The sequence below is a fragment of the Polyergus mexicanus genome, unplaced genomic scaffold (genome assembly GCF_030449975.1).
Source record: "Polyergus mexicanus isolate NDT 795.1 unplaced genomic scaffold, iyPolMexi1.0 SCAF_18, whole genome shotgun sequence".
NCBI classification, from domain to species: Eukaryota; Metazoa; Arthropoda; class Insecta; order Hymenoptera; family Formicidae; genus Polyergus; species Polyergus mexicanus.
The window spans coordinates 2,942,364-2,967,708 of NW_027223338.1; the positions used below are offsets into that span (position 1 = coordinate 2,942,364).

General features: G+C 40.0%; 1 pseudogene; it reads left to right on the forward strand.

Moving 5' to 3' along the window:
- Window positions 1-22,612: 22,612 nt before the first annotated feature.
- On the forward strand, window positions 22,613-24,015 carry LOC138941321 (uncharacterized; annotated as a pseudogene).
- Window positions 24,016-25,345: the final 1,330 nt, after the last annotated feature.

Genomic DNA, 25,345 nt, shown 5'->3' on the forward strand with positions numbered 1-25,345 from the left:
AGAGCGGGAGTAGAGATAAGAAATATATAGAGCGGCGACTAAACAGGTAGAAATGGAAAACGTGCAAGGAGTAACCGAAATACATAGAGAGGGAGGTGGGACAGGAGAGGGAGACAGTAGAGAGGAGAGTAGTAGAGGAAAAGGGAAGGATGATGAAAGGAAAGGTGGGAGCGAGGGGGACAAAGAGGCGAGGAAGCACAGGGAATATAGAGGAAATGTGGAAAAGAAAAAGGGAACTAATGGAGGGGCTGGGAGGAAAAAGAGCGGAGGAAGAAATGGGGATAGCGAAGAAGGGAAAGATAAAAGGATTGCCGTAAAAAGAGCTAATAGAAGGGGGAGAGGAAGAGAAGAGCTGGTTGAGGGAGATGAAAGAGGAATGGAAAAAGGAAATGAAGGAAGAAATACGGGAAATTAGGGAGATGATGAGGGAAGAATTCAGAGGACATATAGGAAACTTGAAAGAGAAAATGGAGGGGTTGGTAAAGATGAGGTTAAACGAGAGGGAAAAGTTATGGGAGAGGGAAAGAGAGGATCTACAGGAAAAGGTAGAAGGTTTAGAGCAGGAGATTAGTAAGCTAAAATCAAGGGAAGAGGGGAAGGGGAAGATAGGGGAGGAAAAAGGGGGAGAAATGGAAAAGAAATTAAAAAAGATGGAGAAATGGAGAGAAATGAAAGAAAGGGAGGAGAGGAGAAGGAACGTAGTGGTAAGAGGGGTAAGAGGGAGTGTAAAAGAAGTAGAGTTAAAGGTAAGAAGTTATTACAAGAACTAGGAATAGAGGCGGAGACGGAGGAGGTGAAATGCGTAGGGAATAGGACAGAGGAGAAGAAGGGGAAGCCCATAGTTAAAATAAAAAAAGTGGAAGGAAAGAAAGAGATAATGAGAAGGAGAAGAGAAACAAAAGATAAGGAGATAAGAATTGACGACGACTTGACATGGAAAGAACGGAAAATGAGATGGAACTAAGAGGAAGTAGCGAGAAGGGCAAGAAAGAAAGAAAAGAGAGTAAGAGTAAGGTACGGTAAGATTCAAATAGAAGGTAAATGGTGGAAGTGGGAAGAGGAAGAGGAAAGACTAAGAGATAATGAGGGGTTAATATGGAAAGAATAGGAGGAAGAGAAAGAGAGGGGAAAGGAGAAAAAGGGATAAAAAGAAGGAAGGAGGAAAAAGCTGAGCAAGAGGAAGTGTGGAAGACAGTCTTTTGGAACATCGCAGGAGTAGAAAACAAGGATAAGGGAGTTTTGGCAGAGGGCTAAAAGATGGGATATACCAGGTATATAAATATGAAACCGGAATTTTTGTATAGAAAATACACGTTTATTGTATGAAAATGATAAAAAATATTTTATTCGAAGTATTGCCCATTGCTAGCTATACATTTTTCCCATCTCTCTGACAATTTGTGGATGCCACGCCAAAAAAACTGTTGCTTCTTTGAGGCAAACCAGTCATCGAGCCATTTTCGTACATTTTCGTAAGAAGTGAAGTGCTGCAAGTGCATGTCCCATCGATGCAAATAAGTAGTAATCGGATGGAGCCAAGTCTGGTGAATAAGCCGCATGCGAAAGTATTTTCCAACTAAACGACTCAATCGTTTCCTTGACCGGTTTTGTTGTGTGTGATGGTGCATTATCATGAAACAAAATCACTTTGTGTTGCCTTTTTTAATATTCTGGTCATTTTTCACGCAAAGCTTGATTCAAATCGATCATTTGTTGTCGGTAGCGTTCAGTATTAACGGTTGCGCCAGGTTTTAGCAGCTCATAATAGATTTCGGTGGTCTTCCACGTTCTTCGTTTCTTACGTCAAAATCGTGTTATAGCCCGAACAGGCTATACACGAATTATTAAATATACTATTCTAAATACATATTATTTTATTTGATTGCTCAACGTGTAACGCGAATACAGATCACGTTACGAGCGTTGACCGAACAAAGCGCTGACAACGCGAGCCACGCGCTAAGCCCGAGCGACCGTGCAATCATTTCATTGCGAAAACGCGGAAATCAGGGCAAGCGGAAGAAGGACATTGCGAAAATGCAACGTAGAAGTCCTACTTAAAAGCGAAATAAAAAGGAATAAAGAAATTGCGAAAGTGCAAGCAAAGAAGTCCTACTTAGAACTTCTTAGCTTGCATCCGGATATTGCCAAAATCAAGCGACACGACACACAGCCTTGTCGCTAAACGATCCCCTCCCGGGTAGCCAAAGGGAGTTAATAAAAAGGCCCACCGCTAACGAACGGCGGGCAGTCTTTACCATTAATATTACGCGGGCAATCTTTATTCCTTTACGCGAGTAATATCTCTAACAACCGCGAGTGTCAAAACGAATATCAATAATTATTATAATATTAAATAGCCACGCAGTCGGCAGAAATATACACGAAGAAGCGAGAGGCGAGTCTCGAGACCGAAACTCGACTCTAGACACGCGCCGTTAAGATAACCGTTATCGTGATACGCGACGTGAGCGAAAGTGCGGGAACACTGTAAATAAACCAACCCACAAATAAATCTGATATTAATCTATTTATTTAATGTGGAAAGTGTTCGAAATAGTTAAATAAAGTTCTCAGGCGGAGCCCGAATTCCCAAATTCCTTCCGGCAAACGATCCCAACTACCGTGCCTCTCCGGAGGCACAACATAATTTGGTGGCAGCGGTGGGATCTGCCGGGGCATCGCCAGAACTAAGCAAGACCTGCAAAAGACACGGTTGTGTTAAAAAGCGGGCACGCCAACAATCAATTCAATTGAAGTTGACGGACGGAAGCAGCAGCTAAGCCTTCCCCAAGACCTGCAAGGCACCCAGAGTGTAAACAGGACAGGCACGCCAGCACACGTAAAACGTAAGCTGACGGAAACTACAATCAACGGAAGACACCGCAAGGACAACAGAACGAGCATCGCCACAACAGCTGTAGCAGAAACGTGAGCCGCCAAGCATCGCGACCTACGATAACTCTACAGACAACACACCGACGCCGGACAACGACCGCCGTACGACGAGCATCGTCAGCCGTATCAGCCGCCGAGCGAAGGACTGCAGCGTCAGCAACCTACTGACACAGCGAGCGATCATGCGAGCCGTTATACTATTGTAAGTCCGAAAAAATTTAATAAATATAATAGCGTGAATGTCGGAAGGTTCTAATATACCGAAACCGATAGCGAACCGATCGTGGTTACTGAGTGAACCAGCCCGACGAGCGATTAAATTAAGCTTAGCACCGCGAGAAAATCCTTATAACGTGCGAAAAAACTTAGAAACTCAATACTCGAGCGAAAGCGAGCCCGAGTTACCGGAAAACGTCGTCACAGAACGCGAATTTCCGTTTAACAATTTTGACAAAAGCCTATTCCCGCGTAATACGACTGACCCCACTAACGACACTCAACGCGAGACTAGATGTACGCGACCGTATATTAGTAGAACTCCAAGTAGAGTATCCCTACGGCGCGAATTTTCATTAACTTCCTACGAGAGCGATCTATTCGATCCGGAAGAAATTTATAGCCAACAAGAAAGTAATATGGCCGAATCGCGAAATCCGCGAGAAAACACTCCCGCGAACCCACAAAGCGCGGTAGACGAGGAAATAGAAAGAATGCGACGATCCATTCACCAAATGAACCGAAATATAGTGGAGGCTGATCACACACTACCCCACGAAACAAACCGCGAAGAAAAAGGAGATTATACACAGATAATCCACATTTTGAATGAAATACGCGCGGACATCCATTCGTTAAACATACGAGTAACGCGATTAGAGAGCGCGGACGCGCAATTACCCCGTCATACAGACATTAACAGGGAAAACGATAATAATGCGTTTGAAACAACATATGGGCGAACGGGACGCGATATCAGAAATCGACGAAGCGTCGCCCCGAATTATCTACCATTAAAGGAAGCGAGAATGATGATCCCCGAGTTCGACGGAACCTCGCGACATAAACTGCAAGAATTTTTAAACGCGTGCAAATACGCTGTTCAGAACATAAACCCCGCAGACGAAGAATCGTTAATTCAAGCATTCTTATTTACAAAATTAAAAGGGAAAGCGATGCAGGACTTTGAGACGCGAGATATACAAACGTTCGACGAATTAAAGCAGCAACTCGAGACTTGTTACCAGTCGAAACAAAGCACGACACATTTACAGATCGAATTCAACTCGCTAAAACAAAAGCCAAATGAAACTGCGCACGCTTTCGGACAACGCGTTGATCTACTCGCGATGAAATTATACGATTCGATGATCGAAGGACAAGAGCATTCCGCATTATCCAAACGCACGATTCAACAGACAATCCAGGCGCAGGCATTAATAAATTTCCAAATCGGGCTACACGACGAATTACAAGTGATCGTACGCGCACAGCGATATACGACGCTCCAAGAAGCGATAACGGGCGCGAGCGCCGAAGAAAAACTCAGACCGGGAACAGCGAGAACAAGTGGTTTTGCTAATAAAAATAAAACCGAATTTAGTTACTCGCGAAATAGTCGAAATCCGACACCGCAATGCTTTAAATGCGGAAAAAACGGACATTTCGGACGCGATTGCCGTAGCAGCCGATGCGCGCTCCCGAAGCCGGAAAAACCCTCGCGAATAAACGCGATAAGTAAATACTGCTCGCATTGCAAAAGAACAGGACACAGCCGCGACGAATGCTGGAGTCTAAAAGGGAAACCGAAAAACAATACAAATAAACTAAAAGTCGGAAATCAGCAAAAAACGCGCGACGAAAATATACGCGATCGAAAGAAACCGCGACAACAAAACAGAAACGCCGATAGCGCAAGTAGCAGCAGCGAAGACGAGCAAGAGGAAGCGAGAAAGAGACAACCGCGACCTGCATCTGAGTATCGCGTTACGCATATTAAAGATATGCCACGCGCGAAGAAAAAGACGGACTTATTGCTAATAACATTACCAATGCGACAAGTGAAAAACGAAAAAATACAGATGTTGTACGATTCAGGATCGACCATCTCACTAATAAAATTGAAACATTTAAAGGACGACGCATTGATACACGAAGATAAAATCGCGCTCACTGGTATAACAGGACATAAAATACATACCATCGGAAAAATGTACGCCACAATCAAGATAGGAAACCATAAGGTAAAACATGCATTTTACGTGGTAAAGGACGACATTCCGATCGAATATGAAGGAATACTAGGAATTGATTTCCTTCGACAACATTCGGTATCTTGCGATTATAATAAAAGTCAATTAAAAATAGGAAACGCTGTACTAAAATTCCATTCGCTTAACAAAACGATTCTAAAACCGCGCAGCGAGACCATCGTAAAAGCGACAACAAATCAAAATCGAATAGGAATAGTACGAGCAGAAGAAACCAGGAATTTACCTTGGAAACTGCTTAGTAGAACCTAAAGATTACACGTGTCCCGTTAGTATTATAAATACAACCGATATGGAAGTCGAGATACAGACGCCGAACGTCACCCTCGAAAACATAGAACGCGAGATCGAGTCTAAAATACATACGGTGGAAACAAGAAAAAATTTTAAGTATACTAATTCGAGGCACGGACAAATATGACAACTACTACGCACGCAACATTTAAATACGGAAGAAAAACAGGCACTCCTACGGATATGCGAAGAATATTACGATACATTTCAGTTGGACGGAGAACCACTGACGTGCACCGCGACGATAGAGCACGAGATAAACACGCGCGTCGACACCTCGCCGGTGAACACGAGACCGTATCGTCTTCCCGAGAAGCACAAAACGGAAGTAAATAAACAAGTGCAAGAAATGCCAAAAAATGGCATAATCCGAACAAGCGCGAGTCAATGGAACGCACCCTTATTGGTGGTACCAAAAAAGGCCGACGCATCCGAAAAACCTAAGCTCCGAGTAGTAGTAGATTTTCGGAAGCTAAACGATTTAACAATAGGCGATTCATTTCCACTGCCCAATATCACCGATATACTGGACCAGCTAGGAAACGCTAAATATTTTACTACACTAGACTTAGCGTCAGGATATCACCAGATACCGATGGTTGAGCAAGATAAACAAAAGACAGCTTTTTCAACGCCCTACGGACACTATGAATTTAATAGAATACCGTTTGGATTGAAAAATGCGCCAGCAACATTCCAGAGATTGATGAATTCAATTCTAACAGGAATGCAAGGACTTAAATGTCTAGTTTATTTAGACGACATCGTCATATACGGATCGAGCCTAGAGGACCACAATAGAAGACTCAAGGAAGTACTACAGAGACTCCGAGAAAGTAATCTAAAATTGCAACCAGATAAATGCGAGTTTTTGCGCAAAGAAGTAATTTATCTAGGTCACATTATTTCGGAGAATGGAATATCTCCGGACCCGTCAAAGCTAACCGCGATAAAAGAATTTCCGACGCCGAAGAAAGTAAAAGATATACAATCTTTCATAGGACTAGCCGGATACTACAGAAAATTCATAGAAGATTTTTCAAAAATAGCCAAGCCACTAACGAAATTAACAAAGAAAACGGAAAAATTCGAGTGGACAATGGAACAGCAAAATGCTTTTGAAATATTAAAAGAAAAATTAATGACTGCGCCAGTGCTAATCCAGATTTCAATCAAGAATTCATAGTGACCACCGATGCTTCCGACTATGCAATCGGAGCAGTATTGTCACAAGGAAAAGTAGGTAATGACCGACCAATTGCTTACGCCAGCAGAGTTTTATCGCGAGCGGAGTAGAATTACAATACAACAGAGAAGGAATTATTAGCAATTGTATGGGCTGTAAAACATTTTAGGCCATACATATACGGTACGAAATTTAAAATCGTAACCGACCACAAACCATTAATCTGGTTATTTAATGTGAATGATCCCGGATCAAGATTAATCCGATGGAGATTAAAACTCGAAGAATATGATTATGAAATCATTCATAAGGCCGGACGAGCGAACGCGAACGCCGATGCACTGAGCCGCAATGTAACAAGAGAAGCGCATAAAATAGAAGAGGAAGAACGAGAAATCCTCGCAATAAAAGAAGAAACAAACTCCGACGAAGAAAAAATATACACAGAGAAAGACAAGAAACAGATATTATATGAATATCATGATGCACCCACAGGAGGACATCAAGGAGTTGAACGCACGATAAAAAGAATCCGCCTAAATTATAATTGGCCAGGAATAACGAAAGATGTAGAAAAATACATCGCAAAATGCGGATTGTGCCAGAAAAATAAATTATCGCGAAAAAATAAAGTACCGTTAATAATCACGGATACGCCTACTAAACCTTTCGAAAAATGCGCGTTAGATATTGTAGGACCGTTAACAGTTACAACAAACGGAAATAAATATCTCTTAACATTCCAAGACAATTTAACGAAATTCAGCAAAGCGATACCGATTCCAAATCAAGAAGCGAACACGGTTAGCAAGGAATTTGTTACAAAAATTGTACTTGAACACGGAAAACCGGAAAAAATTTTAACGAATCAAGGCACAAATTTCCTCAGCGAAATATTCAAAAATACATGTAAATTACTAAAAATAAATAAAATACAGACAACTGCCTATCATCCGGAAAGTAATAGCGCGTTAGAACGATCGCATCGAACATTAGCGGAATATTTAAGACACTACATAAACGAAGACCAGACAGACTGGGACGAATGGATACCGTTCGCAATGTTTACGTATAACACGACGCCGCATACAACTACGGGGTATACACCCTTCGAATTAGTGTACGGGCACCAAGCGGATCTACCTACGTCACTGACGAGACCGCCTAAACCGACATACAATTACGACGATTACGCGCAGGAATTAAAAGAAAGATTAAGGGCAACGAGTCAGCTCGCAAAAGAGCATATTAAAGAAGAAAAAATTAAAGCCAAAAAACAGTACGACAAAGGTACTAGAGAAATCAAATTTAAAGTCGGCGACAAAGTATTAGTATACGACGAGACGCTCCGACGCGGACGATCTAAGAAACTTGAATCTCTATGGACCGGACCGTACGTAATAATCGAAAAAAATTCAGACGTGAATTATACAATTAAGAAAGGAAGAAAAGCGGTGCGCATGCATACAAATAAATTAAAACAATTTATAGAAAATTAGAATAAGAACTTACTTATTCGTTACTGGAACGACCGCATCCACTCCAAAGCGCGATGCATTTGTTCAATAGGACGGAGATGGTTGCGAAAAACGCGCCCTCGAAGGCGTACCGGCACATCCAGCCAAAGTCGACGCAAAATATTGTATATTAGAATAAGAAGAAATTTTGTTTTGCGAAAAACGTCACTTTTACACCTCCGTTTTTCTTTTTCTTACGGGGGAGGGATGTTATAGCCCGAACAGGCTATACACGAATTATTAAATATACTATTCTAAATACATATTATTTTATATGATTGCTCAACGTGTAACGCGAATACAGATCACGTTACGAGCGTTGACCGAACAAAGCGCTGACAACGCGAGCCACGCGCTAAGCCCGAGCGACTGTGCAATCATTTCATTGCGAAAACGCGGAAATCAGGGCAAGCGGAAGAAGGACATTGCGAAAATGCAACGTAGAAGTCCTACTTAAAAGCGAAATAAAAAGGAATAAAGAAATTGCGAAAGTGCAAGCAAAGAAGTCCTACTTAGAACTTCTTAGCTTGCATCCGGATATTGCCAAAATCAAGCGACACGACACACAGCCTTGTCGCTAAACGATCCCCTCCCGGGTAGCCAAAGGGAGTTAATAAAAAGGCCCACCGCTAACGAACGGCGGGCAGTCTTTACCATTAATATTACGCGGGCAATCTTTATTCCTTTACGCGAGTAATATCTCTAACAACCGCGAGTGTCAAAACGAATATCAATAATTATTATAATATTAAATAGCCACGCAATCGGCAGAAATATACACGAAGAAGCGAGAGGCGAGTCTCGAGACCGAAACTCGACTCTAGACACGCGCCGTTAAGATAACCGTTATCGTGATACGCGACGTGAGCGAAAGTGCGGGAACACTGTAAATAAACCAACCCACAAATAAATCTGATATTAATCTATTTATTTAATGTGGAAAGTGTTCGAAATAGTTAAATAAAGTTCTCAGGCGGAGCCCGAATTCCCAAATTCCTTCCGGCAAACGATCCCAACTACCGTGCCTCTCCGCAGGCACAACAATCGCCACTTTTGAATTTTTTAAACCACTCAAAGCACTGTGATTTACCAAGAGCATGCTGACCGTAAGCTTCGACAAGCATTCGATGCGATTCTGCAGCTGTTTTCTTCAAATGGTAACAGAAAATCAATGCTGTCCGCAAATCGTGGAGTTCAGGCACAAAATTCGACATGTTCAACGCTATTAAAAACTATGCTGTTGTATGAAACTTGTATTGTTGTGAGTTGAAAATCTTTATCAGATGTCAAAACAAGAAAATGGCGCCAATGACTCGGTTTGACGGTAACTACATTGACAGCTAGGGCCATCTATGGGCAAATTCCGGTTTCATATTTATATACCTGGTAATAGTTATGTTAGACATGGATAGAAGAAAAGAGATGGGAAATAATAAAGGAAAGACTACCAAGAGAATTTACATGGAAAGCGCAAATGGCGATAAGAAGAAATAGAAAGGGGTGAGCGAGGGGCGGAATGCTAATAGGGGTCAAAAAGAGCATAAAGATAGAGGAGGAAAGGGAAGAAGAGGTGGATGGAAGATTGGTATGTAAGGTAAGAGTAGGAGAAGAGATGTGGAGAATAGGAGGCATATACATATATGCCTATTCAAATTCACATGAATGGGGATATGGATAGGAAGCTAGAGAGTGTAAAAAGTTGGATTGTGGCAGGGGGGGAGGAGGTGAAGACAATAATTGGGGGAGACTTTAATGCAAGGACAGGAGAGAAAGGAGGATGGATGAGAGAAGAGGAATCAGAGAAGGAGGGAAAAGGAAGAAGATCGAAAGACAAAAAAATAAATGGAGAAAGTAGGAAAATGATAGAATGCATAAAGAATAGGGGGGGGGGCAATTCTAAATGGAAGTGTAAAGGGGGACGAAGAGGGGGAATTTACTTACATAGGAGGAAGGGGAGAAAAAGTTATCGACTACATTATAGGTGATAATAAGGTGAGAGAAAAGATAGAAAGAGTAGAAATAAGAGAGGAGATGAATTCAGACCATCTTCCGGTGATAGCGTGGATAAAGGGAAGCATGAATAAAGGAGGGAGGAAACAAAAAGATGGTAGGATAAGAAAACGGGAGGTATGGGACGAAAAATGAAAAGAGGCGTTTAGAAAGGAATTAGGAAATGTGAAAAGAGGAGATAATGGAATACATGAGGAAATAGAGGAAATGGAAAAGAGGTTAAGGACAATCTTATATAAATGTGAAGAGAAGAATGGAATAGAAAAGGGGAAAGGAGGGGGATGATGGGATGAAGAGTGTAAGGAGAAAAAAGAGAATTGAGGAAAGAATTAAGAAGCTGGAGAAAAAAGGGATGAGGAGGAGATAGGTATAGAGAAAAGAAAGGGGAATATAAGGAGCTATACGAGGGAAAGAAAAAGGAAGAAAGAGAGAGGATAGTGAGAGAGGCAGGGGAAGCAAGAACAGAAAGTAAGGTATGGGAATTGGTAAGGAAAGAAAGGAAAGGAAGAAAAAGGGTGAACGAAGATATAGAGATGGATGAATAGAAAGAATATTTTATGGGATTATTAGGAGGAGTAGAAGGAAGAGTGATAAGAGGAGGGAAGGAAAGAAGGGGGAAACGGGATGAAACAGAACTAGAACAAGAAGAAGTGAAGAGGGTGATAGCGGGATTAAAGGGGGGGGGGGAAGCGATAGGAAGGGACGGGATTCCAAACAAGGTGTGGAAATACGGAGGGCCTGACTTAGAAGAATGGGTATGGGAGGTATGTAAGAGGGTATGGGACGGAGAAGGGTGGCCGGAAGAATGGAAAAAAGTACCATAGTACCAATAGTCAAGAAGGGGAGGGGAGAGGAAGCAAAGGACTATAGAGGAGTAACTCTAATGCCGTCACTATATAAAATATACGCGGCGGCGCTAGGCGAAAGGCTGAAAGAGGAGATGGAAACGAAGGGGATACTCTCGAAAAGCCAAGCAGGATTCAGGAGGGATGGGAACCATAGATCAGATCTACGCGATGAACTATCTGATAAACAGGCAGCTAGATAAGAAAGGAGAGAAAATGACGGCAGTGTTGGTGGATCTGAAAGCGGCATTCGACTCGATAGATAGGGAGATACTAATTAGGTCGATGAGGGAGAGAAGGTCTGGTGGTAAGAATAGAGGAGGTGATAAGGGAAACAAAGAGTAGGGTGAGAGTAGGTGAGAGGACAGGGAAAGAGTTCTGGACAGCGAGGGGACTAAGGCAGAGATGTCCACTGAGCCCAATGCTATTCAACATACTGTTGGCGGATCTAGAGGAGGAAATGAGAAGAGGAGGATGGGGAGGAGTAAAACTGGGAGAAGGGAAAATATTCACACTGGCATATGCGGATGACGTAGTGATGATGGCAGAAGAGGAAGAGAATATGAGGGCAATGTTAAGCAGATTGGAAATATATATAGAAAAAAGGGACTAGAGTTAAACGTAGAAAAAACGAAAGTACTGAGATTTAGGAAGAGAGGGGGTAGGTCAAAAAAGATAGACTGGAGATGGAAGGGAAAGAAATTAGAGGAAATGAAGCAGTTTGGATATCTAGGATACACTATACAAAGGAACGGAGGGCAAGAGGCACACGTAAGAGAGAGAAAAAGAAGAACGGCAGTAGTGATGAGGGAGATATGGGGAATAGGGAAAAGACTATGGGGAAAGGAGTGGGAAAGTAGAATGTGGCTATATGATACAATGGTATGGACGGTAATGGGATACGGGGCGGAAATATGGGGATGGAAAAAGAGAAAGAAGGCAGATACAAAGAAGGATACATAAGAGGTACCTAAAATGGACAATGGGGGTCGACTGGAGAACACCAGGTTACATGATAAGGGACGAGGTAAAAAGAGAGTTAATGAGAGGAAGAACAGGGAAAAGGGCACGGAACTTTGAGAAGAGATTAGAGGAAGGAAAGGGAGGAGAAATTGCAAGAAGGTGTTGGATAGAGATAAGGGAAAGATGGAAAAGAGGGAGAATAATAGGAGGCTGGGAACAAGAAAGAAAGGAGTTTTTAAGAAAAAGAGGGGTGCAGGACGGCGAAGAAGAAAAAATGTGCTATGAGACCCTAGAGGAAAGAAACAAAGAAATGCAAGAGGAGGAAAGGATAAAGAAAATAGGTGAGTCAAGATACAACAGGTGGTACAGAAGAGTAAGGGAAAAAGGGATACCAGAGTATCTGAAAAAGAATTGGACGGAAAGTAGATGGAGAAGGATAATAAGATTTAGATTAAGAAACGAGATAAAAGAAGGACTATACTGGGAGAATGAAGATAAGAGGAGCTGTAGAATATGCGGGAGAAAGGAAGAGACATGGGAACATGTATGGGAAGAATGTGTAGGAGGAGGGATAAGAAAAGAAGAGAGTTGGCAGGAGGCAGTAGAAAGAATCTTAGGAAGTAAGGGAGAAGGAGAGGAATGGATGAGAGAGATAGAAGGGGAAAGAGTAGGGAAGGAGAGGAACAAGGAGAGAGATGGAGGGGGAGGACGAGGTGGAAGCGAGATAGGTGAGGGAGGGAGGGAGGGAGTGAGTGAGAGAGGAGAGAGGAAAGGGGGAAGAAAGAGAGAGAGTGAATGGTGAGAATGAGGAGGAGAAAATGAAGAAAGTACAGCGGAAACGGAGGTCCAATTAGGCTACGACGGAAATAGAATAAGGAATAACAGGAGTAGAGAACGACAAGGTTAGATAGAAGATAGAAATAGGGACAAGGCGGACGGGAGGGTCCCGTTAGCGCACGGTGCGATAGCCCACGTCCCGATAGCACACCAAAAATTTAACGTAATTCCCGATAGCCCACGTCTCTTTTGCACACGTCCCGATAGCGCACAAAGTAAACGGCGCATCATCCCGATAGCGCACCCACCAAGTAAATTGCGCATTGTCCCGATAGCGCACGTCCCGATAGCGCACTTTCCGATAGCGCACGTCCCGATAGCCCACGTCCCGATCGCACACAAAAAATTTAACGTAATTCCCGATAGCCCACGTCTCTTTTGCACACGTCCCGATAGCGCACAAAGTAAACGACGCATCATCCCAATCGCGCACAAAGTAAATTGCGCATTATCCCGATAGCGCACATCCCGATAACACACAAAAAATTTAACGTAATAGCCCACGTCTCTTTTGCAAGCGTCCCGATAACGCACGTCCCGATAACACACGTCCCGATAGCACACATCCCGATAGCGCACGTCCATATAGCGCACGTCCCGATAGCGTACGTCCGTACGTCCCGATAGCGCACGTCGCCGTGTGCTATTGGGACATGTGCTAAAGAGAAAATATGCTATTCTTTACCCGATAGGGCATGTCGCCGTGCGCTAAAGATAAAATATGCGTTTCTTTCCCGATAGCGCACGTCGCCGTGTGCTATTGGAACGTGTGCTAAAGAGAAAATATGCGTTTCTTTTCCCGATAGCGCACGTCGCCGTGTGCTATTGGGACATGTGCTAAAGAGAAAATATGCGATTCTTTATCCGATAGGGCTCGTCGCCGTGTGCTAAAAAGAAAATATGCGTTTCTTTTCCCGATAGCGCACGTCGCCGTATGCTATTGGGACGTGTGCTAAAGAGAAAATATGCGTTTCTCATACCAATAACGCACGTTGCCGTGTGCTATTGGGACGTGTGCTAAAGAGAAAATATGCGTTTCTTTCCCGATAGCGCACATCTTCGTGTGCTATTAGGACGTGTGCTAAAAAGAAAATATGCGTTTCTTTTCCCTATAGCGCACATCGCCGAGTGCTAAAGAGAAAATATGCGTTTCTTTCCCGATAGCGCACGTCGCCGTATTCTATTGGGACGTGTGCTAAAGAGAAAATATGCGTTTTATCTTAATAGCGCACGTTACCGTGTGCTATTGGAATGTGTGCTAAAGAGAAAATATGCGTTTCTTTTCACGATTGCTACTGAGCGATTTTTTTCTGCTGAACGCACCCAAAGATAGATAATGGTCGCTAAAGGCTATTGCACGTTCAATATTTTTAATCGTTATCGTAAAGCCCGTATCACACTACGCATTGCGGACTCGAATCGGATTTAGAGTACGGACTGCGAATCGTCATTCATCCAATCATATCGAAGTAGCCAAGAAACTGATTGGATGATTGACGATTCACAGTCCGTAATCCAAATCCGATCCGCGTCCGCAATGCGTAGTGTGACACGAACTTAAGGCAGTAAGCAAATCGACCAATCACAGTTTAAACATTCTTATTACATTTAAGCCGATCACCACACTTTCCGTAATTGTAACCGTAACGTAAGGATTCGACCAATCTCGTTGCTATGGACAGCCGAATTAAGCAATGCGATTGGTTGAATCCTTACGTTACGGTTACAATTACGATTACTGAAAGTGTGTGTGATCGGCTTTATTTATGGTTCAACTTATCCTTTTTCTTCCTGAGTCTTTCTCGCCAACGGATTGTAAGGTATGTAATTAATGTCTTTTGTTGGATTTGAAGCGTAAGGAAATAATCAACAGATGAAAATTTGAGAGATATTCTTGTTACAATATTTCAAGATGTTTTATATTGTATTTAAAAAGCTTTTTCTAAAGAAAAGCTTTTATAGGTTAGAATTACTCTTATAAATCGCAATCATCGATCACGTTCATCCGCATACTATGTAATGAATTAATTACAAAGTTATATAATGAGTAAACATGACACAATTTATTCTACTTTTATTGAGAATTACGAAATGACATTTATACGTATTATTTTTTTGAAAACGCGAAAAATAATTAAGGGTGTTTTCCAGCATGTTACTCAGATGACACAGTGTAATACACAATATCACATTTGATTGTCTAGCAAATAAAGAAATTTAAAATTCTTTATTTGATCATATAAAGAATTTTAGCCAATATGATACTGTGTGTTACACTGTGTCATCTGTGTAACTTGTTGGAAAACACCCTAAGTGTATTGTGTAATATTAGTGAGTTCAATCAATATCTATAAATTTTTATATTTTTATCATATAAATTTTTTAATTATTAATAGCTTTTATTTACTAAAAACTTACTTAAAATAATTTTGATGTTAGTTAGTTTCTTCGACATTGTTGATAAGTTAAGTCAAATAATTGTTAAATTCATTTATTTAGTTATCAATTAAATAAGTTTATGCATATTTGATTATAAATATACAAGTATCCAATATGTTTGAGACAATTTTATTCTACTTCTTCAATTTATTTTTATGCAAGACATTATTCTGTCCAGCATATTATCTGTCCAATTCCACACTATAATGAAAAAATAGCAAATCTTAATAACTCTAATTTTTAATATGTTATTGTATATATTATATTTGAGTAGATTTTAATATTTTATTTTATAGATGGAAATTGTAAACGGAAAAAAAGAGGGAACTATTAAATATATATATGAAGGTTATACATACCATTTAGATAAGCGTAATAATGTTTTACGTTGTGCTAATCGAAAATTGACCAAATGCACAGCTTGTTTAATCAAAAATAATGATGATTTTATTATCAAACATTCACACAATCATTATCATAATCCTCAGCTTACTGATATTATCAAATTAAAAGAAGATATGAAAGATATGGTAAAAGAAACTGATTTGAAACCAAAAAAATATTTGATCTTGTTTTTTTCGAAGGTAACATTTTTATTATGGTAAGTAATTAAGAGCTATATAAGTAATATACATTTTTATTTACAGTAATCCTCTTATGGGTTCATGCATCACATATTCATCTATGAGAACAATTCTGCATCGAATAAGAAATAGCTTCTTTCCTCCTATACCGAATTCTATGGAGGAATTAAAAGATAGTTTGCTAAATTACGAGGCAGTAAAAGAAATATAAAGGATATGCCATATCTACTAATAACGAAATAGTTATTAATTTTAGTACTGATATTTTATTAGTTGCATTAGCAGCATCTACAGAGATATATGTGGATGGAACATTTTCTGTGTAAGCATTGTTCTTGCACACATCTATACATCTATATGTATATAATATATGTACATATATATCTTTAATTATATAGATATATTATTAATTATATATTATTACTTTGTAGGCTGTTCCACGATTTCCACATGTTGCACAAATGTATACTATACATATTCGATACATGGAAACAGTAAGTTGAGCATATTGAAAGAAATATTTCTAATTATTTACTTTTTATCACAGATTTATGCAATAATAATATATATTTTTTTAAAACATTGCTGCAGTATATGTTTTATGCGAAAAACGTACTAAATCAATGTATAATGCTATTTGGAAGAAGATTAAAGAATTAGCTCCTGATTTTCAAAAAAATCTACATTTTATTATGTCAGATTACGAAGCAGCAGCAATCTCATCAATTAATAAAAATTTTCCTCAATCGAAAATTCATGGCTGTTGGTTTCATTTCAACCAGGTATATTATAGTATCTAAAATTATAGCATTGAAAAGGAATCTTAAAATCTATGTTCAGAAATATTTTCTTTAATTATAAAAATATTATTTAAGATTGAAGCAGTTAAAGCGAATGTTTATTTTTTTCTACGTCTTTAATAATTTCATAAATAATGATTTATTTACTTGTTTTTTTCTTTTCAAAGTTTATGAAAGAATTATAAGTGTAAAGAAAAGATAAACTTTTTTATTTAATTCATTACCTGCTGGTTATATTCTTAGTTTAGTGGAACACTTTCTTTTTGTAAACGTTTTTTTATAACTCATTTTTTTTGGCTATTTTATGTAGAATACTGTCACCAATTCTTGATAATTTTATTTGTAATTCCTTAAGTGGGATATTGTTGCATTTCTTATGTAAAACTTCTTCACCTATAAAAATATTGATTTCATTCATTATATAAGTATTTATTTCATATATTTCATTATCCGCAGATGTAGCCTGAAGTAGAATATATGCTGACTCACGAATTTCATCTTGTATCTCTGCTACGGCCGGATATTCATTTTCTTTACTTGCAATATTATCATCTGCAAGATAAAACATCGCATTTAATGTTTGCATTTATACTTATTAATTATTGAAATATTAATATAACTAATACACTGAATAAGGAATACTATAAAGGACAAAATAGATTAAATAGACCAATTTCTGCCTAAGAAGTGTAATGTATGTTATACATATTTCCTTATAGTTTTTGAGCTGCTGAATACGATAGTAATAGTCACTTTTATTTGTTTTAAGCCGTGGAAGAATTGTAAAAATTTGTCTTAAAGGGACCAAAATAAGATTTTTTTTTATTTTTGACTCCTTTAAGACGAATTTTGACAATTAAAACTGATATCATCATATTCAGCAACTCAAAAATTATAAGAAAACATGTGTAACATATGTTACACTTGTTTGGCAGAAATTAGTTTATTTGATCGTCTTTTTCGCCTAATAAGTATAAAATAGTTTTTTAAATCTCCATGAAACAAATGGAAAATAATTAACGATATCATTTAGCTGTACCTTATTTAAAATTTTTTATCACATAAAACATTTAATCTGTGATTCTTTTTATTTATCATATCTTGATATATATTTTTTAATTATTGTAATTATATAAAACATAATTTGGAAATAAATAAAAATAAATGTGTTGAAAAGTATAGAAGAAAAATAATTATTTAAAAAAAAATATCAGCCAATCTGAATTATACATACACACAATATCTGATTTATAATCTAATAAAAACTTATTTCAAGCTTTTAATTATAAAAGCACGAAGAGTATACGTCGATCGGTCTATCTTCCATTTTTAATAAGTAGTTCATTTTTATAAATTTTCAAATAATAAATTTACTATTTATATTATATATATATATATATATATATATATATATATATATATATAAATATATATATATAAATAAAAAATAAAAAATTTAAAAATAATTAAATATCTTTATTATTTTATGCAATGCATTACAACACAGGAAACTTTTAATATAACAAATATTTATAATTTAATAACAAAATTGTTACAAATTACAGGCACGGAATATATAATATAACTTTATCGCTATAAAGAAAAAATGCATTGTTAATAACTGTATAGTAATAGCTTTATAGATAATTTTTCAAATATATGTGTGTATGTATATATAAATAAATTATATACAGGGTGTTTCAGAACAACCTTCCATCCTTAAAATGACGTATTCCTGATACAATTCTAAGACGATTTTTTCTTTACCAAAATTTTAATTTAAGCGTAATTTTTGAGTTGTAAGCAAAAATAGTTAGCAAATCACGCGTCGAGTACAGAAGGCAGGCAGGAGCGGCGCAACGCGCCACAGCTGACCGTCCGATGCGTGATTACCACCGCATGAGTCGCTAACTATTTCACCTTATAACATAAAATTATGCTTTAAATAAAATTTTGTTAAAGAAGAAAATGTCTTAGAATTACGTCAGGAATACGTATTTAAAATAACGTCACTTTAGCAAAAGTTGTTCCGGATCACCGCTCGTTGAACGCTGCGATCAGCTGATTGCTATACGCGATGTGTGTATGACGGAGTGTGTGCGTAAAAGAAAGGAAGAGACAGATAGAGAGAGAGAGGGGGGGAGGGGGAAGGGAGGGAGGGAGGGGGAGTGAGAGAGGGGGAGAGGGGGGATGGAATAAGAGAGAGACGTTTATACACACACGCGCACGTACGCATACATTTTTTTCTCGCTCTCTTTCTCTCTTTTACATAACACTCATACACTCTCTCATTCGCTCACTTATTCACACACTCACTCACTCACCTGCTCATTCACAGCGTAGCGAATCTTCATACTACGTACTTACAACGATACTTGCAGCAGCTCAAAGACTTTACGATACTGGCAATGTCCTGCCGAACAAACACGACACTGGGAGAGATCGCTACGTTAGAAACGTACGAAACACGGAGAGAGTCATACGTGCTTTCGAGGATAATCCCGAAACTAGTATTCGGGTAGTTGCTCGAGAACATGATTTATCTTGTGCAACCGTACAAAGAATATTGAAACAAGAAAAGTTGCACGCGTTTCATTATATACGCGTGCAACATTTACGACCAGCAGATTATCCCGCAAGACGAATGTTTTGCGAAAATTTTTTACGAAACATCGACCGAGATCCAAGATATTCCTCTCGTGTGATGTTCAGCGATGAATCGCTATTTACACAGGAAGGAATTTTTAATGCGCATAATATGCACTTTTGGAGCGAGGAAAATCCAAGAGTCACGCGACTTCGAAATTTTTAAACTCGTTGGAAAATTAACGTGTGAACTGGAATAATGGGCACTGAAATACTTGGTCCAGTTATTCTTCCAGATACTTTAACTGGAAGAACTTACGTCGATTTTTTAACAGAAAATCTTCCAGATTTTCTAGAAGATGTGCTATTATTTGAAAGAAACGAGATTGTCTTTCAACAAGACGGTGCTGGGCCACACAACGCCAGGATCGTTACAAATTATTTAAACGAGCATTTTCCCGGACGTTGGTTGGATCGATACGGCCCGATACGTTGGCCCGCAAGATCTCCGGATCTCAATCCTCTGGATTTCTTTTTATGGGGATATTGTAAGGAAGTAATTTATAAAACGCTTCCCGAAAATACCGAAGAACTTGAAATAAGATTACGACGTGCTATTTGGGATATCGACGAAGAAGTAATGGAGAACGTCCAAACAAATTTATTAAAACGCATGAGAGCTGCTATTAGGATGGATGGCGGGCATTTCGAGCATCTGCTCTAAAATTTTATTTTAATCAATCCGCTCTTTTCAGAGCGACCAATTCATTTTAACGTTGGAACATCTGATTTGAGCAGAATAAAAATAAATTTTCCCAAGTGTAATTTATTAATTACATTATTTTTGCGATCTTGCGATTGACTGAAACTTTCGCATTGTGAATGCAATAATTTCGAAAACGTAATAACGTATAATACATGCTTTTTAAAATAATAATTATTTATTATAATTAAAAATAGTTATTAATTATGATAAATAATTAATTTTTTTAAGTACGTCATTACCAGGTATGCAAATATAAAACCGGAATTTGCCCATAGATGGCCCTAGCTGTCAATGTAGTTACCGTCAAATCGCGTCATTGGCGCCATTTTCTTGTTTTGACATCTGATAAAGATTTTCAACTCACAACAATACAAGTTTCATACAACAGCATAGTTTTTAATAGCGTTGAACATGTCGAATTTTGTGCCTGGAAACTACGATTTGCGGACAGCATTGATTTTCTGTTACCATTTGAAGAAAACTGCTGCAGAATCGCATCGAATGCTTGTCGAAGCTTACGGTGAGCATGCTCTTGGTAAATCACAGTGCTTTGAGTGGTTTAAAAAATTCAAAAGTGGCGATTTTGACGTGAAAAACGAAGAACGTGGAAGACCACCAAAAAAGTTTAAAGACAGCGAATTGCAAACATTGTTGGATGAGAATGACGCTCAAACGCAACAACTCGCAAATCAATTAAACGTGACACAAGAAGCCGTCTCCATATGTTTGAAAGCCATGGGAAAGATCCAGAAGATGGGAAACTGGGTTCCAGATGAACTGAACGAAAGACAGCAGGAAAACCGAAAAATCACTTGCGAAATGCTGCTCGCCAGGTACAAAAGAAAGTCATTTCTCCATCGAATTGTGACTGGCGATGAAAAGTGGATATATTTTGAGAATCCTAAGCGTAAAAGATCAAAAGTAACTCCAGGCGAACCATCGACTTCGACTGCAAGGCCAAATCGCTATGGACGGAAGACAATGCTCTGTGTTTGGTGGGATCAGAAGGGTGTGATCTATTATGAACTGCTAAAACCTGGCGAAACCGTTAATACTGAACGCTACCGACAACAAATGATCGATTTGAATCAAGCATTGCGTGAAAAACGACCAGAATATCAAAAAAGGCAACACAAAGTGATTTTGCTTCATGATAATGCACCATCACACACAGCAAAACCGGTCAAGGAAACGATTGAGGCGTTTAGTTGGGAAATACTTTCGCATGCGGCTTACTCACCAGACTTGGCTCTATCCGATTACTACTTATTTGCATCGATGGGACACGCACTTGCTGAGCAGCACTTCACTTCTTACGAAAATGTACGAAAATGGCTCGATGACTGGTTTGCCTTAAAGGAGCAACAGTGTTTTTGGCGTGGCAAGTATCAGTTATTATATGCGGGTTCTAACTCAGGTCCTCCGAGGGGAATGCAGAGCGAGGGGAAACTGCGCGGGCGAGGGGGCATGACGTCACGCGGGCGGAGGGGGATTTTGTGGCGCGGGGGACTGACGTCAGGCGGGCGGGGGAGTTTATCGCGGGAGCATAATCGGCGGAGTGTATTACAAAGGCGAGCGCCGATGTCCGACTGCTCGAGAATTTATAAATAATATAAACAAGATAGAACCATCGCGGTGGTCTCTTCATCTTTTTTCCAGGAAGAGCCGCTCGCGCACTATTGCGCGTAACATTAAAATTAGATGATAAAGCGAGCGCCGATATCCGGCTGCTAGAATTCGCGTCGGGACATGTTTATCGATGTACTTACAAAGGCGGGTGTCGATGTTTGAAATATAAGGCAAGCGCCGATTTCCGGCTGCTCGAGAATTTATAAATAATTTAAACAAGATAGAACCATCGCGGTGCTCTCTTCATCTTTTTCCAGGAAGAGCCGTTTATCGTGTCGCTTGTCGGGATACGTTTCGCGATACCATGACGCGATAGATTAAAAAATATATATAATGAAGAACGAAAGGTGTCACAAACTCAGTATGCGATTTGAAAGCTTGCGGTCCGTATATCGACTGAAAGAGGTACCGCGGGTACTTGTAAATTTTTGTGATTGAGATATACGACGCGATAAGTGGCTGGTCCTGCTCCAATTGCAGATTTCCGGTGTATCAGATCTTTCCATGCAATATGTGCCCAATTTGCACGCGGTAATAAGAAAAAGAAACACTGTCATAAAAAGTGTAAAAAAATAATAATAATAAAAAAACGTGGAAAACACCGAGCAAACCGAACGCGACCTGTTGGAGCTGTCGCGTCGCTACCTTGGGCGAATATTTCGCGTGGGCGCAGCGATGCGAGCAATTTATCAAACAGCTCGAAGAACACAGTCGTGTCAAGCGTCCGCGACTCTCGATCGGAGTTCGACAATCTTTGGTGGCTAGAATCGCGCGACTCGAGGGTGCGAGGACTCGATTAGAGAAACGGTTTATACACAGCGGTGGTGATTACAGTAGTGACAATAACGCGGAAAGACTCGTTTGGCGAGAGATCGATACCGCGTTCGAAAACCGTATACTGACCGGTGCGGTGATTAACGCAGACTATATCGAACCGCGACAATTTCTCGAGGACGCCAAAGACATCGTGCTCGAACACGTGCAAAAAGTTATGGAAAGACATAATAACGTGAAAGTGAACACTGTGTTCAACGGTGAATTCGTGTCGGGTGATAAGAGCGCAAATAAAAGTGTAAATACCAGAAACTATGAACTCTTTCGCACGTCCGATTTACATGAGTGGTACGAGTGACGCGTCGTCGAGCCTACGCTTACCTCGCTCGAAGAATTTCAAGAACGCGATAGCGGGTGGGCGTTATCGCGAATTCTCGATTTAACTGTAAATATAAATAAATATAATCCAATGCGCGCGGGGTGCCACATTAAATTACCGCGAGAAATAATAATGAAAAGAGCGGTAATAAACGTGCAATCCAAAGACAATGCGTGTTTCGCGTGGGCGGTGGTCGCCGCTCTACATCCAGCTGAAAGAAACGCGGAACGGGAATCTTCGTATCCACATTATACGACAGTGCTAAATCTCCAAGACATTGAGTTTCCGATGACCTTGAGTCAAATTAAAAAATTTGAAATTCACAACAACATTTCGATAAATGTATATTGCATCGAGAAAGAGAATAGCATTGTCCCGATACGTCTTAGCGAACAAAAGAAGGACAGACACGTCAACTTGCTGTACATGCAAGATTCGCAAGACGTCGGACATTTCGCGTGGATCAAGAATTTATCCCGCCTAGTGAGCTCACAATTGAGTTGTGGCAAACGAAGACAATATATCTGCGATCGGTACGTATATTTAATAAAAATGCAATATATAAAATATACGAAAGAAAAATTAATTATTTCCATTTTTTTTACAGATGTTTACACTATTTTGGATCGGAGGACAAGTTGCAGTCGCACATTGTAGATTTCCAAGAAATGAACGAGTGCACCATCCGGTTACCGAGCGATAAAGACAAGTGGCTCGCGTTCAACAACTACAACAGAAAGGAGCGACTTCCCTTCGTCGTATACGCCGACTTGGAGTGCGTGTTGAGGAAGACCGACGGTGATCCGATGGCGTCTACGTTTCAACATCAAGTATTTAGCGTAGCTTATTATGTGCATTGTTCGTACGACGAATCGTTAACCGCGTATCATTCTCGCCGTAGTACCGATTGCGTTTCGTGGTTCGTGGAAAAATTAAAAAATTTAGCGCTACGCGTAAAGATTATTTTAACCACGAATGTCCCCATGATAAATTTAACGCGAGATGAGCGGGAAAAGTTTCACAGCGCGACACACTGTCACATTTGCGAAAAACCGTTCGCGCAAGACGACACGCGCGTACGCGATCATTGCCATCTTACTGGGCGGTATCGAGGTCCCGCGCATTCAAACTGTAATTTAAATTATAAAGACTCTTTTTGCATTCCCATAGTATTTCACAATTTATCCGGTTACGATTCACATTTTATCATCGAGGAAATAGCTATCGCGTTCGAAGGCTAGATCAACGTACTACCGATAACGAAAGAAAAGTATATTTCATTCACGAAACACGTTAAAGATACCGCCGAAAGATCAGATTGGCGAAGCGATATAAAGTTACGGTTTATCGATTCGTACAAATTTCTCAGTACTAGTCTCGAAAAATTGGCATCGTTTCTAAATAATTTTAAACTTCAAATTTTAAAATCGAAATTTCAAAATTTATCGATCGAAGAGTTCAATTTATTGACGCGAAAAGGTGTCTTTCCATACGAATACATTGACTGTGTCGATAGGTTGCACGATACGTGTTTACCGCCGCGCGAATCATTTTATAGTTCCTTGACCGGTGACATCGTATCCGAGAGCGACTACGCGCACGCCGAAAATGTGTGAGAGCGGTTCTCCGTTCGAACGCTGGGCGAATACAGCGACTTGTATTTAAAAACGGATGTCTTGTTATTGGCCGACGTTTTTGAAAATTCTCGCGATAAATGTATCGAGAGTTACGAGCTCGACCCCGCGTATTACTATACTCTTCCCGGATACACGTGGAATGCGATGCTAAAACATACGAATATTACGTTCGAATTACTTACTGATATCGATATGGTTATGTTTATCGAACGGGGAATACGCGGAGGCCTGAGCCAATGTTCCGGCAGATAGGCGCGAGCCAATAACAAATACATGACGTCTTACGACCCATTGAAACCGTCGTACATGATGTTTTTCGATGTAAACAACTTGTACAGTTGGGCGATGTGTCAACCGTTGCCCTATGCCGATTTTCGATGGGTCGACGACATCTCTGACTTTGACGTTAGCGCGATCGCTTCGGATTCAACCACAGGTTATATTCTCGAGGTCGATCTGGAGTATCCGCAACATCTTCACGACGCGCACGCTGATCTACCGTTCTGTCCAACGCGCGATAAGCCGCCCGGCAAGCGGCAGGACAAGCTCCTCGCGACTTTATACGATAAGAAGCGTTACGTCATACACTATAGCAAACATGCAGCAATGCACGCATCACGGCCTTCGCATCGCAAAGATACATCGCGTATTGCAATTCGCTCAATCCGCATGGCTCCGCGATTACATCGAACTCAACACCCGGTTTAGAACGCGTGCGACAAATGATTTCGAGAAAAATTTGTACAAGTTAATGAACAACGCGGTATTCGGAAAAACTATGGAAAACGTGCGCAATCACGTCGATGTAAAATTATTAACAAAGTGGGACGGGCGATACGGCGCAGAGGCGATGATCGCGAAACCAAACTTTTATAGCAGGAGCGTCTTTTCAGAAAATTTGGTCGCCGTTGAACTGCGCAACCTCGAGGTGAAA